The sequence below is a fragment of the Acartia tonsa genome, chromosome 6, assembly GCF_053477335.1.
Source record: "Acartia tonsa isolate MP-2025a chromosome 6, ASM5347733v1, whole genome shotgun sequence".
In the NCBI taxonomy this organism is placed as follows: Eukaryota; Metazoa; Arthropoda; class Copepoda; order Calanoida; family Acartiidae; genus Acartia; species Acartia tonsa.
Genome location: NC_137265.1, coordinates 1,990,574 through 2,008,098, shown reverse-complemented (window position 1 = coordinate 2,008,098; position 17,525 = coordinate 1,990,574). Strand labels below are relative to the sequence as shown.

General features: G+C 28.2%; 2 long non-coding RNA genes across 2 annotated transcripts; one reads left to right on the top strand and one right to left on the bottom strand.

Annotated features, from left to right (window-relative positions):
- Positions 1-2,930: 2,930 nt before the first annotated feature.
- LOC145323222 (uncharacterized) lies at positions 2,931-14,968 on the bottom strand. The gene is made up of 4 exons (XR_013880884.1): positions 14,862-14,968; positions 7,064-7,319; positions 6,414-6,525; positions 2,931-3,227 (listed from the first exon to the last, which is right to left on the bottom strand). It is a non-coding gene; the product is annotated as an uncharacterized LOC145323222 (long non-coding RNA).
- LOC145323221 (uncharacterized) lies at positions 12,257-12,948 on the top strand. The gene is made up of 3 exons (XR_013880883.1): positions 12,257-12,316; positions 12,505-12,639; positions 12,860-12,948. It is a non-coding gene; the product is annotated as an uncharacterized LOC145323221 (long non-coding RNA).
- Positions 14,969-17,525: the final 2,557 nt, after the last annotated feature.

Below are 17,525 nucleotides of genomic sequence, written 5' to 3'. Positions count from 1 at the left end.
ATTTCAAATGCAAAATTCACTGTGGAAATACCTGAGCAAGCCAATAGTAAAACAGACTTCAAAAACATCTTTGGATAAAATTGAGAGACCAATTATCTATGTTTGTCAAGATAATCAGTTTCTATACTCAGAATCTCCAAAATATGGATACCATTATCTGACAGAGTTTATCTCTGGAAACATTGGAAATGGCAAACTCTCATGGAAGGGAAAACATGGAAACTTGACTTACAGGGAATTGCATAATCGCCTTTTTCAATACAACTACACCAATCCAAATCTAACTCTCTGGGAATATGTGAACAAAACTTGGATTGTTTCAAGCAGTGAGCCAGAATTGATTAACTTTCCTGCCTATGGCTTATGCATGAAATTAAAGCAAGATTTAATACCTCACATATCTATTGAATTTGAAAAAGATTTTATATTTTTGATAGCAGATCCATCCACAGCAAACAGACTAAGAATATCTTACATAGGCAATGGAAAAGGTAGACTAAGACAAAATCATAATAACATGTATGAATATTTCACTTACCGTATGGATATCACTTTAAATGATGCTCATATATTTGAGGGATCTGAATGCCAAGATTACAGTAAGATAGGAAGTAGTTATGGAGAATGCATTGAAGATATATTGGAAAAAAAGTTAATTGAATGGTATGGATGTATTGCACCATGGTTCCCTAAAAACACAAGTCGTGTGTGCGAAGAAGATAGAGATATAAACATTGTCAATGAGATGGCTAGGGTTGATGCTGTTTATCAGCTTTACATGTTAGCATCTGAGCAAGATTTGAGTATATTTTCTACATGTTTGAAACCTTGCCTGACCATGGATCTAAAATTAAGATTAGTACATGAAATATCAAATCAGGTTGATCTTGGAGGGGCTCAGATATCCTTGAATGATGAGGTAGTTGTTAACACTGCTGTTATAGCTTATGATATGTTTAGTTTTGTTGTGGATCTTGGGAGTGCCCTAGGCTTGTGGTTGGGTTTAAGTGCTCTTAGTATCTTTGATATTATCCTTCAATTTCTTGGTGCTCATAGACGTAAAATATTTAGTTTCCTTGGTAAGTGGGCTAGAAATGAAGAAAATGAAAATATGTAAGTGACACTGATCATGATTGTGTGATTATGTAGTAGTAAAAGTTGCTATGTAGATAGCTGACTATTTTTTTCAAACAAATTACTGTTATTTCAGTGAAATTTGGGGACTTAAGTGTTTAGTATTTGTGTCTTTATGTCTGTTTGCATGCCTATGAATAACCCTATGTTTTGATTGATGTTTATCTGTATGCATGGCTATGACTAACTTTTTGTCAAAACTGTAAATAAATAAGTTTATGTCAAATTTTAACTACTTGGTTTTAGTTGCATAACTACTCTATTCATTTGTGTCTGTCTTATGTTTACTACTAACCCTTCAACATTGTAAGAAAGGATGAAGTCTTAAAGCTCCATTTTGCTTGTTGAATATGTGGTAAATAGGAAATGATGAGCTTGTATCAGTTGTGCGTTGAAATGGGCGTACATTACTTGATAATGCGTACATTACTTTAAAAAGTCCATTTTCCTAAAGTTATAAAAGTGGACATTACACACAAAATGTGGACATCTGGCATTGTCAGGTTGTGGAAGCAAGGCTTTGCTTAACTTTCTCTTTCTTTAGTTTTATATTAATACAAATATGATTATCCTATCAAATAAAGTACTAAGAATCTTTGGCTGTAGCAATGGATCTCACGAACTGCTGGACCAATATGGTTTTCCTATGCAATGTTGCTTCTGATTAGTCCAGTGAAAGAATACAATTAATGTGGGGGAGAGCAAAAGGACTCCCAACCCTCTAAAAAATCTAAAAGGGGTAGTTTCACGAAATGCATTTGAAATTGATTTAGTGAACCACATAGTTTTGACAATATCAAGACTTGAAAATCGTCTTTTTGTGATATATGCATTATGCAATTTAAAAAGACGAATTTCAAGTCTTGATATTTTAAAAACTACTTGGTAGAAAATTAAAATTCTTTCAATTATATGCCATATAAATGCAGTTTAACCAATTAACCAGAAAAAAAAGCAGTTCACTAAATTAAGTTCAAATGCATTTCGTTAAACTACCCCTTTAAAATAGGTAGGGAGTCAATATGAGCTCTTCCTCCAATGGTTTATAAATAATTCATGCTTAGATTAGTGTATTCTCTTCCTTATTTTCTTTTTTTAATAGCGAAGCTACTCTATAATTTGAAATATCTCTCTGTCCGTCCATCTAAAATGTTTTGGGGGAAACGGCTTTTTTTAAGATAGACGTCTGAAATTTTCAGGGTTTTAATAAGTTCAAATTTGTTAGGGTGCTAGTTCGATTCCTAGATTTTTAAGTTTTCATGACTTACTATTCAAGATATACGACTGAAATAAATTCAGGGATTAGATAAGTTTACATTTTACATATTACCTCAACAATTATTCTTATGGATCCACAGGAAACTTTTGGTAATATATTATGTGAAAAAAAAATTTTTACTCAAGTGTACTTTTATTTAATGAGGATTGTTGAACCATAGTGCATAGTTGTGTTCTAATCATAACTGAAAGCCACTGAAAAATGACAATACACTCTGTGGTGATATGTAAGTAGTGTATATGTTTGATAGTTTATATACAGATTGCATCATCAAGAATAAATATAATCCACTTGAATTTGTTCTGGGATCCTGTTTTCTCAATGATTTTGTTTTTTTTAATGATTTTGTTTTTCAGGTGAAAGCATCTTTCATTCTGTAGTTTAGGTTCTTCTAACTGAGATCATCAACATATGTTGCCAGATTTAGAAATCTGACAGTTTTTGCAGGTTTTTCCCATAGATCCTTGACTGTGAGGTTGGTCAGATTGAAAGTTGAATAGCTGTGATGTAGTGTGAGAACTGTCACAGTTTGGGCATTTATCCACCATGTAACCAGTCTTATTAACTCAGTACTTATAACTGTATAAATGCTGTATCCAGGTCTCAGCTGTGCCAGGATAGATCTGGTTGTTCTGGGCAGGAAAACTCCATTCAGGGATGTTATGTTGGTTATGTCACCACTGTACATCCACCTCTACTACAGCAGCAACACTATCAGTAGCAGCAGCAGAGCCAAGAACTAACACACACAATCTCCCATCCTTTAAGAGAGTTCATCAACATCAACAGTGGGTTGAAACATCATAAGTTGATCCTAAAATTAGAAAGATTATGTAATTTCTTATTATAATTGTTCAAATGTCTTTTTTCTTTTTCTTCTGGTCCAATTGTTCTTTATAATTATTACACTACTGTTAATTATAAATAAAATTATGTTTCATAAATTCTACAAAGTTATTAGATATGGATTTAGATTTACAAATGAAATTATGTTTAACAAAATCTACAAAGTTATTAAATTTAGATATAAAAGCTTACATTCTTTTTTTTTTTTTTTTGCAGAATGTATTTTTCTTCTGAAGTTTATGTAAAAAATTAATTGCATTTGGCTAGAAAATCTTTTATGTAATAAAGACATACTTTTACATTGGACAATTACATATTGTTACTTTTAGATTAAAAGAAAGAAAAAGAAAAAAAATTATATATATAAAAGTAGCAGATTGTATATTTTTGTTTTCAGGGCGTCTGAAATGAAAAATAAGTTTTTATCTATTTTAACTCTCTAAAAGTATTTGGAAAAGAAGGTAGAGTAGCGTTCTGTTTATTTTTCTTAATTATAGTTTCTGTTCTTTAGTTTTAATACTTTTTTATTGTTGTCTTTACCAAAACTCTATTCTTTAAGACTTATTTATCTGTGCTATAGAAAGTAAAAAAAAATTCTAGAAAATTGTTCTCTGGTGTGTATAAATTCAATTGTGGCCTCAAGCTCAACAAATGTTTTATTTTAATTGGAATCATTTTACTTCTCTATTGTAAAGAAAAATGATATAAAAAAATTGTAAGCTAATATAATCCAAGGTAAAAACACTTGACATGGAGTAAAGATTGATTCCAATCTTGAAAACAACAAGTTAGTACTAATGGATCTTGTCAGATGAAAAAGTAAGTTCAGGAATTCCACAAGGTAGTGTGTTGGGTCCTGATATTGAGAAAAAAAAAATAGGCGTAAAATATTATCAATCTCATAACTGTTAGACACTTCATAAGGACAGTTGGAAAAACTAAATTGTTTAATGGTTAAACCGCAAGATACCATCATGATGAAGACAAAATATATACTTTGAATTTTTATGGACAAAGTGTTATACTACATATGGGATTTGCTAATCTAATTTGTTTACCTTGGCTGATTGCATATATTTCAGTGCTAAAGGATGTCTAGAAAATGGTTGGATATTTGATATCAACATTTTTGCCCAGAATTTGGAAGGTAGATTAGGAAAATGTATGGAGCCACAAAAAGGAAAATGAAAAACAAGGTTGCCAGAAATGACTTGGGGACAGCGTACTCAAGAGTGTGTCATTAGAATATAATGGTTTTAGGCAGGTTGAAGTGCTTACAAGGAAATATGTAAAACAAGTTGTTGCATTCTCTTGATATAGCAAGAAAGTACAAATAGCTGGATCCTGAACTGAAGAAAAAAATTGAATGACCAAAGTATAAGTTTCAATCAAGTTGAAGATTACTATGATTGTTCAGCTATTGCAAAAATGAAAACTCTAATCTCTAAAGATTCAATTCTTTCATAGAGATCTATAGCTAGAGCCAGGTGGAAGATATTGATGATGGGTATGATTTCACAAAAGTAACTGATTAAGAAAACCTTTTCTTGTTTAAGGAGATTTGGAGCAGATTTCTTGTTTAAGGAGATTTGGAGCAGATATTGATATCAGGCTGGACTATAAAGAAATAATGGAGTAAATGACTCATTTAGATGCTAGACCACAAAAGATAAATTAAAGCTTTCTTTTTTTATCTGATAGATTGAAAGTGTCAATTAATATTAACATCATAGTTACAAGGTTTTAGGGATGTTATCAGTTTTTCTTTATGGAGCTGAATGCTGGAGAACTGTGAAAACTAAACAAATCAACTTAATGCATTTCACAATAGCTGCCTAAGAAGAATTTGCAAAATATTCTGGCCAATCAAGATATCAAACATTGAGCTGTATTCTTAAACCATATCAAACGTTGAGCTGTATTCTAAAACCAAATGCAATTGTATTGAAGCAGACAATGAAATATAAAAGACTAAGGTGGCTGGGACATGTGTTCAGAATGGAACAAAATAGGTTTCCAAAAAGTACTGAAAATGGAATTCCACCACTGGTAAGCGAGAACAGGGATGACCAAAAATGACCTGGAGGCAGAGCACTGAAATACCTTATTAATCTTAAAATTAACATGGGAAGAAGTAAAAAAAAACTTGCCAAAGACAGGAATTCATGGAGGAACAAGGTATCCGTATTCTCCAAACTTTACAGTCAAAAAGAGAGACAATAACACACTAAGTTATGTATTAAATGAAGTTTTTCTAGTATGGTGGAGGAGAGGTAGGTGGTTTGTTAAGTACCATCTGAAAAGTTCCGAATAGCAAAAATCCTAGAAACCTTGGGTTATAAACACAAATTAGGTTTCAATTTTTAATGGTGAGTAAGATTTTAACAAAACTTTTTTTTTACAAGGACTGAAATATAGAGTGATGTATATTGCAACTCAACTGTTACCACAGATATTGGAGAAAAGATCTTATGTCTAGATAGACATTCTTCAAACAATGGTGTACACAAAATTATCAAAAGAATCAGGATATTCTACATCTGTCTAACTAATAATACTGCATACTAAGAAAACTGAACAAAGAAGTGATGGGATATAACATAAGCCCAGGTGGAGTGTTTTATCCATGCAGCCAGATTATGAGGAAAGCTAGTGTCTATTATTTTCAGAAAAGAGAGTATGAGCAAGTCTTGTCTTTTTGGGGAAACTTTAGTTTTTCACGTGCAGATTTGATTTATCTTTATTCCTTTTTTTTCTCCTACCCTAGAAGTGTTATTGATTGATTGCAGAAGGGAAAATAAAACTATGCAACTGAGCATGGCCTCTAATGTTTTGATTTTAATTTTTTGGGGAGTAAAAATAAAGCATATTGTGAGACGTATATAAAGCTTCTTGTGTATTACAGAGAGTGGAAATGATTTAAAGGGACTGTGAACTTAAATTTTTCTCATCTTGATATTCAAGTTTAATCCAAAATTTTAAGTATCAAGCTTTTTAATAAACCAGAGTCCTGATCTTAAACCATGAATAGTCTGATAATCATGAATAGTCTGATATTTAACAGAATATTCTTGATGTTTATCATATTACTAATTATCATAGTAATTTTCAGGATCATATAAAAAGATTAAAGCCAATATATTTATGTTCGTACCTGATGTTGATTGGTCCTGGCAATGGTAGGATGTCTTCCAGATTTAAGATCTGAGACTTCTGTGGTTCCTTGAAGTCAACACATACCCAAAATTGTAAATGGTCATTACTGCCTAAAATAGAGAATATCTTCTTTAAAATGTTGGAGTGTACCTGTTTGAAAATGAGGATGATTAATTAAATATATTAAAATTTCTTATTATAATGAGTGAGAGGAAAGTCATATATTTTTTTTTGCAAAAATTTATGTGATTAGTATTTTTAAATTTCGCAAGAAACTGAGTTTTTCTTTTTATATAGATAAAGAAATTGATGTGAAGTTAAAAATAAAAGTTTCTTTAATAAATAGATTAATATATATATGGTTTAACATTGAATGCAAATCTAAAGCTTATAAGTAGTGCACTGCATTTTGTAATGATACTTTTCATTAAAAGTTTCAAAGATTTTACCAACATTATTTGATGATTTTTATTTATGGCATAATTTAGATAAAATTATTTTTAATAACACATTTATATATATATATATGTGGCTACTTATCAATCTATAAATTTCATTGTATAAATACTAAGGCATATTTTCTCTTTTGATTTTAATTGTTTTTAAAATGTGAAATGTACACATACAAAAATTAAATATTTCTTATACCTTTATTTCTGCTGTGCCTTTCGAGGACAATTGCCAGAACTCTTGGTCAGTGTGATGTATTGATTGAGCAGTCATCATAAGTATTGGTTGTAATATCAGTTGTACCAAATTGTTTTTAAGATCCTCGCTTTTCTTGCTGACGTCATTCTTATGATGAAGACATATTTCCGTTTGGCTGGAAAACTTTAAATGTTGGTTGACACTAATTTGGTCACTTGTGTATTTGTCTCTGTTGGTTATAAACAGTTGGCAATTCCTAGAGAAAAACAATTATTATTAGTTATGGTTCAAAAAAAAGGAAGTTTATAAAATCAAAAGTTTTTATATCATTGAATGTTTTATTCTGGATAAAAGTAATGGTTAATATTATCTATTTTATTTCTGTTTAGAGGTTTATTATATATTTTCTATTGTCTAAAACAAAACTGTAATTTTATCTTTTACTAATTGAAAAGAAATCTTTGGATTTATCTTATTTTGAAATGATTTTAAATTTAAGAAATTTATTGCTGCTTAATAGATAAGTTAATAATTATTGATAGTTATTATGTTATCATATTGTCTAGTTAAAGCCAAGAAGATAGATTGTTAGTTTCATAAAATGATTGATACTAGTTTAAAATGACCATAAAGCTTTGTTGCTCAGCATGTAATATATTGATGCCAATTTAAATTTATTCTATTTTGATTTTAAAGTTATAGACAATGTAATTTGTGAATGTAACCATTAATTTTTAAACTCAAATTAGTTTAACAAGTATTGTTGGGTAAAATTTAGTTTGCAAAACTAATACACACCCCTCTCTCCTAAAAAAAAAGAGAAAAAAAAAACTAATAAGCTACCGGATATGAAATAAAATTAAGAAATAGAAGTAGATATTAGTAGTCATATCATGAAAAATCATATTATAAGATATTATTTAATAAAGGAGGTGCATAAGAAAAAAAATACAAGTAAAGAAAGTGTCTTTGCTGGATATACCATTAGTTTAGAGAGTTTAGTATGATCTGTTTACGATCATGTAGTCAATGTAATTTCATTTAAACAAAAATTATTGTTTTGTTAGATTTAGTAGAAGTATAAGCCAAAACTACTAAATAACTATATGTGGCTAAAGAAGAAAAAGTTCCAAGAGTACATTGAAAATTAATCATGTTGAAAGAGTAATTTAGGAGGTTCCAATTTTCTATAACAAAATATTTTAAATATAGCCGTTATGGTTATCTTTTACAGTTACAATTCTTGTCATGAAAGTGTAAACTATTCAAGATTCTAAAATTTCCAAAATTATGATTTCTAAACTTTAGGGGAGTGGGTTTAGCAAAAAGATAAACATACATTGAATTGAGGAAAAATAATGGTATTTGCTATCATCATAATGTTAATTAAGAAAATTGTAAGATGTATTTATATTAGGTAAGAATTGATATTTTATTTTATTGCAAAATATTAATATCAAGTATATAAGTGCAGTCAATTTTTACTAAAACTAATAAAATTTTTGGAGTATAAGTGTAGTTGTAGCCTTTTATAATATATACTAGTGTTTACCAAAATACCAGACAAAAAGGGAAATGTTTATGTTGAAACATCCTTTCTGTTTGGGGAAGAAAAGATAAAAAGGAATAGCAATTACTATCAATTTAAAATGATAAAATGATGTTTTAATTATGAATTAATATTTAGCTATCTGTTATAAAATAACTACAATATCATTCAAAGGAGAGAAAAAAAGATATGATTGTACTTGTTGGACAGAGCTTCGAAATTTTCTGTAAGTGTAGAATATTAATAAAGTTAAAATGTAGCTAAAAATGAATTAAACAATAGCAGTAGTCCTTATGATTACTATTTCAATTTATTTTGTTTTCTTAATATAGAGTTAACAAAAAGTAGCGGTCTTTTTATAATAGGATAAGGAGAAAAATTATTGTGAATAGAAAAGATTCTATTTATAAGTTATAAGGTTAGGTAAAATGGGAAAACTGTCATAAAAAAAACTGCAAAAATTTATAATTATGGGTTGAATAAATTGGTTGGTAAATCAATAGTAAAATAGGATTATGATCACTGTATTATTGTGATGTCTATCTATAATATAAGTTTAATAAAGTTAAGGGGCAAGAACTTAAACATTTATACTTATAATTATTTGTGAAAAGTCAAAAATTAGCTTGTTAATCTTTTAATTTGAAACATATAAAACATTTTCCAACTTTAATTCAAAAGCAAGGAAAATAAATATTGACATTAGGGCCTTTAAGTAGTCTGTCAGCAATAGGTATGGCACAAATTAGTTAATATATTATTAAAATTATTGTTCAATATTCATTCTTTATTGTCGCAGAGAGAAATGAGTGATAGAGAAAATAAAATGGTGAGACATAGCAAAGGTAGACGGAAAATTCAAATTTTATACATTTGTTTACTGTTATATAAGAAAAAATATAATGTAATAGATAAGAATAATTTCGTGTAAGGCCCAAATTTGAGGATAGAAGGGGAAAAAAAATGTCTAAATATTATTAACTTACTAAACACGATAGGAAGAAAACAAAAATAGAGATACTAGCCTAATAAATTAAGTATCTAGAATATTAAAACCCAGTTTGAGCACTTAAAATTATCCTAAAAGGTTGGAAAACAAAAATTCATTCAGTTGTTAATAAATGGAAGCACTTGGAGGCTGAAAAAGGAAAAATAGTTGGAAGGATCATCTTTTCCAATTCAATTGTATTCGTGCTGACCTTAATTGGGTCTTTGGAAGTAACCAATGGTGTGGGATATTAACATATTCGCTGAGTAAAAGCATATGGATATTAGTCAATTCAGTAATTATTGGAGGGAGGTAAATTTATACATTTATGCAGAATATTGGGCAGGGATTAATTATAGGTATTTTAAGTTTAGTAATCATATATGGTTATAGTTTTAACATATCCACAATATCATTATTGGAAAAATGAGGCATTATAGACTTAGTATAAAATATGAAGAAAGGAGCTAGTAGAAAAGAAAAATAAGTTGCATGCTTGAAATTAAGCCCATAGTCATGCGAAAAAATTTATTGAATTACTTGGAATGAAATTTTTTGTGTCTGTTTAATTTTGTATATTAAATAGTGTAGAAAGAAAAAGTATGTAAATTTTTAGTAAATTGTGAAATATAAATATAATGTTTACTTAAAGATAAAATATATTTAAGTTGAAATTAAGGAAAACTGAAGCTTTGACATAACTATAGATTGAGTAGAAACCAATGAAAAAATGGGCTTGCTATTAAAATTGGTCATGCAATCTAGGGGGGAAAAAAATGGTGATATGTTAGTTCTTTTATCTTGAAATTTCGTATTAAACTGAAAGTAGACATCAATGGAGCCTTTAATTAGATGTTATTATAAAATCAAAATAAATATAAAAATGGCTAACATAATGTATTTCTGTCGGGTAAGTGACTGTGAATAGTTTCTACTGGAAAAGTGTAGTTGAAGTAAACCTAAGACAATTAACTATTTAAGCAAAAAAAAGATATTGGCTTCAGAACGATAGTTTTAAAGTTGTTTATTAGTATTGATTATTAATATGGGGGAAAAAATTGAAAGTGAAAGCTCAAAAGTTTTTATAAAAGAAAACTAATTCAAATTAATGATTTTAATACCTGAATCCCGTCCAATTATTAACATTTGAGATGTATTTAGTCTATGAATCCATACTTAACTTGATAATGATATAGTTATAAAAGAGAAGTGTTCATTTCTGCATTAAAAAAAATGTTATATGATCCATGAAAAACTTTTATTTTTCAATAGGAAGTAAAAATGCGATATTGGGGGAAAAGCTGGTTAGATATTAGTCATTTTTCTAAGTAATATAGGAAAGGAAAAAAAACTTTTTTATTAAAGGTAGGAAATAATTTTGTAAATTTTACCTTGCAGAAATTATCAAAAAATCGCGATATGTAAACTATATAGTAATGTACATAATTAAGTTTACATGTATCCTTTTCTCAAATAATGGCTGGGACAAACTAAATAATAAGGGTACTTAGCTGTGGGTACATAAAAGCTAACTTTTCTTTTTAAAAATAAAAGTTAAAATTGACCTAATGTGAGCTGTGCAGGTATCTAGTTTGGACCACTAGAGTAGGCTCGACATTACTTCTGATTTTTGGCTGATTTTTTTTAAGTACATGTTGTTTTTGTATCTATTACCTAATGAAGCAATTTTCCCTGTTATTACTACTGAAAAGAAAGAAGTAAATATCCAATAATTCAAATGAATTTACAATTATTTCCCAATTATACTGGTTTTTAAATCGACATTATCAAAGAACTGATATGTTTAAAATGTTAGTGTTAAATTTGAAAACTCAATGGAAGTGTCACAACAATCAAATTCTTAAAAAAAAACAGTTGTTTTAAACTTATTATGCTGTATAATTTTCGTGTATTCAAGAAAGATAAAATATTTCAAGGTATTTCAAAAAATCAAAATGAAGTTAAAGTAATTCCATATTTAAATAGAACAAAGGTCCTATCGTTTAGGTCAATGAGAGTTTTAATTAGGCTTATTAGGGCAGCTTGAGTATTAAACACTGTATCATTGGAAGACTCAAGCTCACTTATAAATTGTTATCACCTATACAGACCTGTTATGGATTTTAATGCAATAAAGTAAGTTTTTTTTTTATATAAAAAATTCTGACAAAAAATATTTCATAAGATAAAAAACAGAAAAAGCCGTCGCTCATATGGGTTTAGAACAAGCAAATGAGAAACAAACAAAATTAGATGTCCTTATGAATACATGAGTTATTAATAAGAAAATCTTTGCAATTCACTACCTGTAAAATGGACTGTTGGGTATAAATTGCAATAATGTGAAAAAATTTTTTTATTAATTGGGGTTATTTTAAAATGTAATAAATATTATTTAAGGATTTTTGTGATTTCCCCCCAAACAAGCAAGTGGATCATGTGCAAAGGAAATCAAGCAGCCTAGAGAAGAAAGAATCTATAGTTTTATCTCTATTGTATTATGTACGTCCTTAGATGGTTTTAAAAGGTTGAAGTTGTACCAACCAAACCTTCTTTGTATGTACAATTTTATCATGATTTTAATAATAGGACCTAACAATGTAATTTGATTAGGTTTCCAAGGTTTTGTCTTGTATTTATATCTAATTCTATTTTCAGACCAATTCCAGTGTAAAAAATGTATGTACATCTTATGCTAATCTGTGATGTATAAAAGGTAAAATATTTATGTATATTGATAGTATTGACGAGTCAAGGCTATTAAAGATAAAGTGAAACGCCCATAATGCGCTAATAATTACGATTATTCTGTTCATAATCAAAGAAAGAGACGCTCCTAATGATAAAGAAAATACATTTGAAGAATGGAAGTTTCATGGCTTTAGCTTATAATGTATTCTCTAGGCCTATGGAGAATGCTGAGCAGCATATTGAATCACTGACACAAGCAAGACCAAGCCGAGAAGAATGCCATGGAGTACTCAAAGATTAAGCTGCTTGGGATGGACCCGTGCTTTACTAACTCCTGCACAATGCAATGTAAGATTTTAATATATTATTTCATTATATTTTTCTATTTTGCAATGCCTTGTTTATAATAACTAGTTTTGTAATAATAGGACACTGTAAAAAATTAATGTCCACAACTTTTCAATGTGAACTGGTCTGACAATTTTGTCTTTATAAAGTTTATAAGAAATTATAATAGATGCAAGCAAAAGTAAAGTAAAAGACAATTAATTCTTTCTTTCTTTTTCAGGTTTTTAAATTGTCCAAAGTATATCCAAAGCTGCATAAAAGTAATGTACATGAGCTATGTATGAACAGTCTGAAACTGTGTTAAAATTTATTAGAGTGTAAAGTGACTAAATACGGGTTAGTTTGGCCAAAACCCAAAAATAATTTGTTTTTAACAGTGAAATGAATCTTACAGGTGAGAAATAAAATATTTCCCGTACATAAATGAAAGTACAAGGTCAATTTTATATTAAAGGGTTTTTGATGCAAGGTTATTTAAAATGTTATTGATATAGGATTAATATTTAAACCCATGACTTTGAAGTTATTTTATATAATATACAAAGATTTTTATATGAAAGAAAAATTGATTATATAGGAGGTTAGGAGAAATGTTGGCTCATTTTAGATCCATTTTCAAAATTTAAAACATTAGAGAAATAGAAAAGAAAAGTAATTATACAAAACTTCTGAATGGGTATTTCCAGGTTTTAGGCCTATTTTCCAAAAAAGTTTAATCAGAAAATTCATATGTATAAACGTTATTCTGTCGCATTATTTTTATAAAAGTAAAATCTTAATTTTATTTGGAAACAATCATCTTTTAGTAATTTGATTATTTTGTATTTAACTTTAGGACCATTGTCAAAATTATAAGATATCATCTTAACACCTCAAGAGAAAAAATCTTAAAATCTTAAATATGAAATTAATGTAGGCCTATTTTCAAAAGTAGATTTAGCAGATTAGAAATTAATATCTTACAGTATTAAAAGTATTTTTAAAAAAAATGCTACAATATTATCATCTGTTATGTAGTTTTAGTTTGTTAAAATTTAGACCTATATTTCAAAATTATTATTTAAGTTATATGTATAAAGAAAAGAAAGTAAGAAAATTCATGTGAAATAAAACTCTTAAAAAAAACTTGATTACATATTGTTAATTTTATGAGGGAGACATTTAAAGTCTGTTGTTAAAAAAAGCGAAACTACTCTATAGATGTTAAGGTTCGTACTGTAATAGGAATTTTAGGTGTAAGACTAAAATATGATTTATAAGAAAAAACGAAATAAGAAACAGAATTTTACTATGAAGTAAGTCTTTGTCTTTTTTATTCTTTAAAGTTAAACTGTATCAAATAGACAGACATAAATTAAAAAAAAACGTTTTGTTGTTAAAAAATTAGAAGTGCAGGAAAAACTTTTTTTATTAATGTTAAGAGAAATTGTCTGTCAAAAAGGGAAAAGACGTTGTTACTTTATTATCATATTGATTGATTAAAATTAAATATCCAAGCTATGCTGCCTAGGTTAGACGTATTCCTGAAAATAATATAAGATTTCAAAAAGTATTGTTAGAGTGGGGGAGGCATATCTGTTATATAGGCAGGTATTATAAAATTCAAAGTAATTTTGATAGAATATGAAAAGATGTTTATTCTAAGGAATAAATGTAAAGTAGTAGGGTGTGCTGTCAAAAGTTTAAAGTATAGTTGAAAAAAATATTTTAAGCATGTTTAAGAAATGGACATGTATAATTTAAATTGAAGGGGGAATATAATTTCAAGTTTCAAAATGTATTTTAATTATGAAGCAGAGTCAAGGTAATACATTGAGGTTGTTATTGCTTACTAAATCTTTGGCGCAAAAGTCTCAGAATAAAAAAATATTTGGGTTCATAGTTGCCTGCTTAAGAAAAATCAAGAACAGTAGGTTGTTACAATTTAAGAACTAAATTTCGAGAAGTTTCCAATAAAATTGTATTGAAATACAAAAGTATGCACCATATTGTAGTGCTGTAATTATGAAAGTAATTTAAATTTTTATAGTTAAATTGGAAAAATAATTAATATCTGGTGGGAAAAGAGAGTATGAATGACGGTAATGATCCTGCAGTTACTAAATAATTACACTTATGAAGTTTATAAAACTGAAAGGTATCCATTTGAATTGTTGTATTAAATTAATCGTAAATAATCAGTTTAGATTGCTTACTTATATCAAAGAATGAAGTTAATATACCTGTGAACTCGTATTAGGGGTAGTTAGAGTTGTGGTAAAAAATTTTTCTCCACATGGTCTTGAATAACACAGTGGTGTATCTTTTATATTCTTCATATGTTAATCCTAAAAAAATGAATAATATAAATGTATTAAAATATGTAAATACCACATTGAGAAATAAAAAAACGGCTATAAGCAAGCCAGTAGCCAAGGAAGGTATGTGATAAAAATTAAGTAGATATAATAGTTAATCTGTTAAAGATTTTCGTTTTATTATTTCGAGTTTGAAATTAATTAATTTTAAACAGTTATTTAAGTATACAAGTTTATGAAGATGAGTTTACCTGTATTATTGAGGTAAGTGTACTTTCTAGAACTGTTCTAAGTACCATCTTCTTCAATAGAATTTAAAGTTGTGAGAGGGTATACCTGAACAGAAGTTAGATACATTACTTTGTTAATAGTCAGGGGATCTTGAATTATATTATGACAATAAAAATACTATCTAGAAAGATTTCCTTTAATATAAGTTATTAAATTATTTGATATAAACACAAGGGAAAGTGTGTCAATATTGAAAATCCCTAAAAAAAAAACATAAACATAAACTAGAGTTAGGACATTCTAAATGTTGAAACATTAAAGTTTTTGTCAGTGATATAAGAATCTGTTCTACCAATATTGTTCGGCGTTTATAAAAGTTTAAATCATTGAACATCTTACTTCTATCTAATCGTTTGCTAAAATTGATATTGGTATCTTTAAATTGACTATTATTTCTTTAGTTTATGTTACACAAGCCTCTAATTGAACTGAAAGGTACTTGGTAAAAAAAAATGTTTCATAAGGAGTTAAAATTAGCAAAGAATGTATAGTATAGTAAGTTATGTATGAAAAAATTATTTAGAAAGAAAAAATTTAAAAGGAGGTTGTCTGGGGAAACTAAAACTAGTACAATTACATTCATGTGTGTAAGGTCAATATTTAAAATTCCATGAAACAGTTAGAATATGAATACTGGCCTACTTGTTCACAAATATTGCAGGGTTGCATTAGTTTTACAATGTAATATATGTTTTAAGGGGAAACGTGGATAATATCCATGAAGGCCTTTGATAAGTATTAGTATCATTGCACCCAATAAAAAGAAAAATGCCTCAATAAAGTTTCGAATGTTGTCTTGATATCAAAATACGTTGATCTGAAAGCAAGTCTACCATTTACATCAGCAAAATATAGTCAATAGAGAAACATTAGTAGTAATGATTTAAAAAATAGTGATTTTTATAGTTGTCAATAAATCCTGCAAACTAAGGTGAGGAGGTTCATGGATGGCATAGAATTAAAGGGAGTTGTATGTAAATTAATCAATGTAAATAAAATTGTACATTTTAGTAAAAATGTCGGAGGAAGACATAAGTTTTGAAAATCATTTTAAGAAAACATTCTCTGATAAAAATTTTAAGGTTTGTAGCAGAAGTAGGGGAAAATATAATGATATACAAAAAAAAATTCCTGCAAGGAGAAAGATTAAAGAGGTTAAATAAAACTGAATGGGTTGTACAAATCATTTTAGGAGAGTAGAAAGCTATGTAATTAAGTAAGTGCAAATCTTAGAATATCTTTTCTAACGGCACCAAAATATTATTACATTTAATTTTAGCAGAGTTTTTTCGTTGCAAAAATTGACACTGCAAAAAACTATTAACGGAAGTATAGTTTCAAGCAAAAGGGTCGACATTTTTACAGTGTTATATCAATGCTTCAAAAAGTTTTAACAATCTTTTGGCCCTTTACTGAGACGCAAGAGTACTAGTCGCTTTCGGCATATTAGCAAATGCTAATATGTATCCCAACTCACAAATTTTTTGTGTTCTTAAGGTTTGCTCTAATTTTCATTTAGTAAGATTATACAAAATAGACCTTGAGTATTAATATTTTGATATCTTATGGGTGAAAAGTTACTAAGTTATTAAAATGTAAAAGAGGAAAAACTAATTTCATTTAAAAAAATTATTAGGTAGAAGTGTTTTTGCTACGGGTTGGTAGGAACACCTCAATACAAGTTATTTATGTTTCATGGTCATCAATTACATAAAAGAGAGTTTTCAAAATTAAATATACAGAAAGGAAGTTGTCTCCATTGGGATATAAAATATTAGTAAAAGTACATATCTTTATGTAACAATGCAGGGAATCTTGAAAATGCTAGGTAAAAAAAAGATTATAAAAAATTCTTGATATTTAAAAGTCGTATGTTTGTCTCCTTTCTGAAGAACAATAAAGTAGTTTATTCTAAAATCGTGAAAAAGGGGGGGGGAGTAATTTAGAAGCAGCAATTTTTAGTACGGTGTCTCAGAGTAAAATCGAAATTTTAGTAGTTTATAAAATTATTTGCATTATTATGTTTATCTTTTTTCCCTGATTATTCAAGGAACGAAGATCTTTCCAGATCTTTTGAGATATATTGAACTTTTACTAAAACTGCCCTAAAAGTTGTTTCATTTTTCTATATTGAGATGCAATTAATTAGAATTTTGTTAAAATTGTATTACTTGTAATGGTTGTTAATTCAACTATATTTAACTTTTACGTTGTGCAAAAGTCTTATGAAATAGGTTGAAAAGAAAGTATATTTGCTTAAATATGAATTTCTCAAACAATTAGTTGATGTCTTCTTTA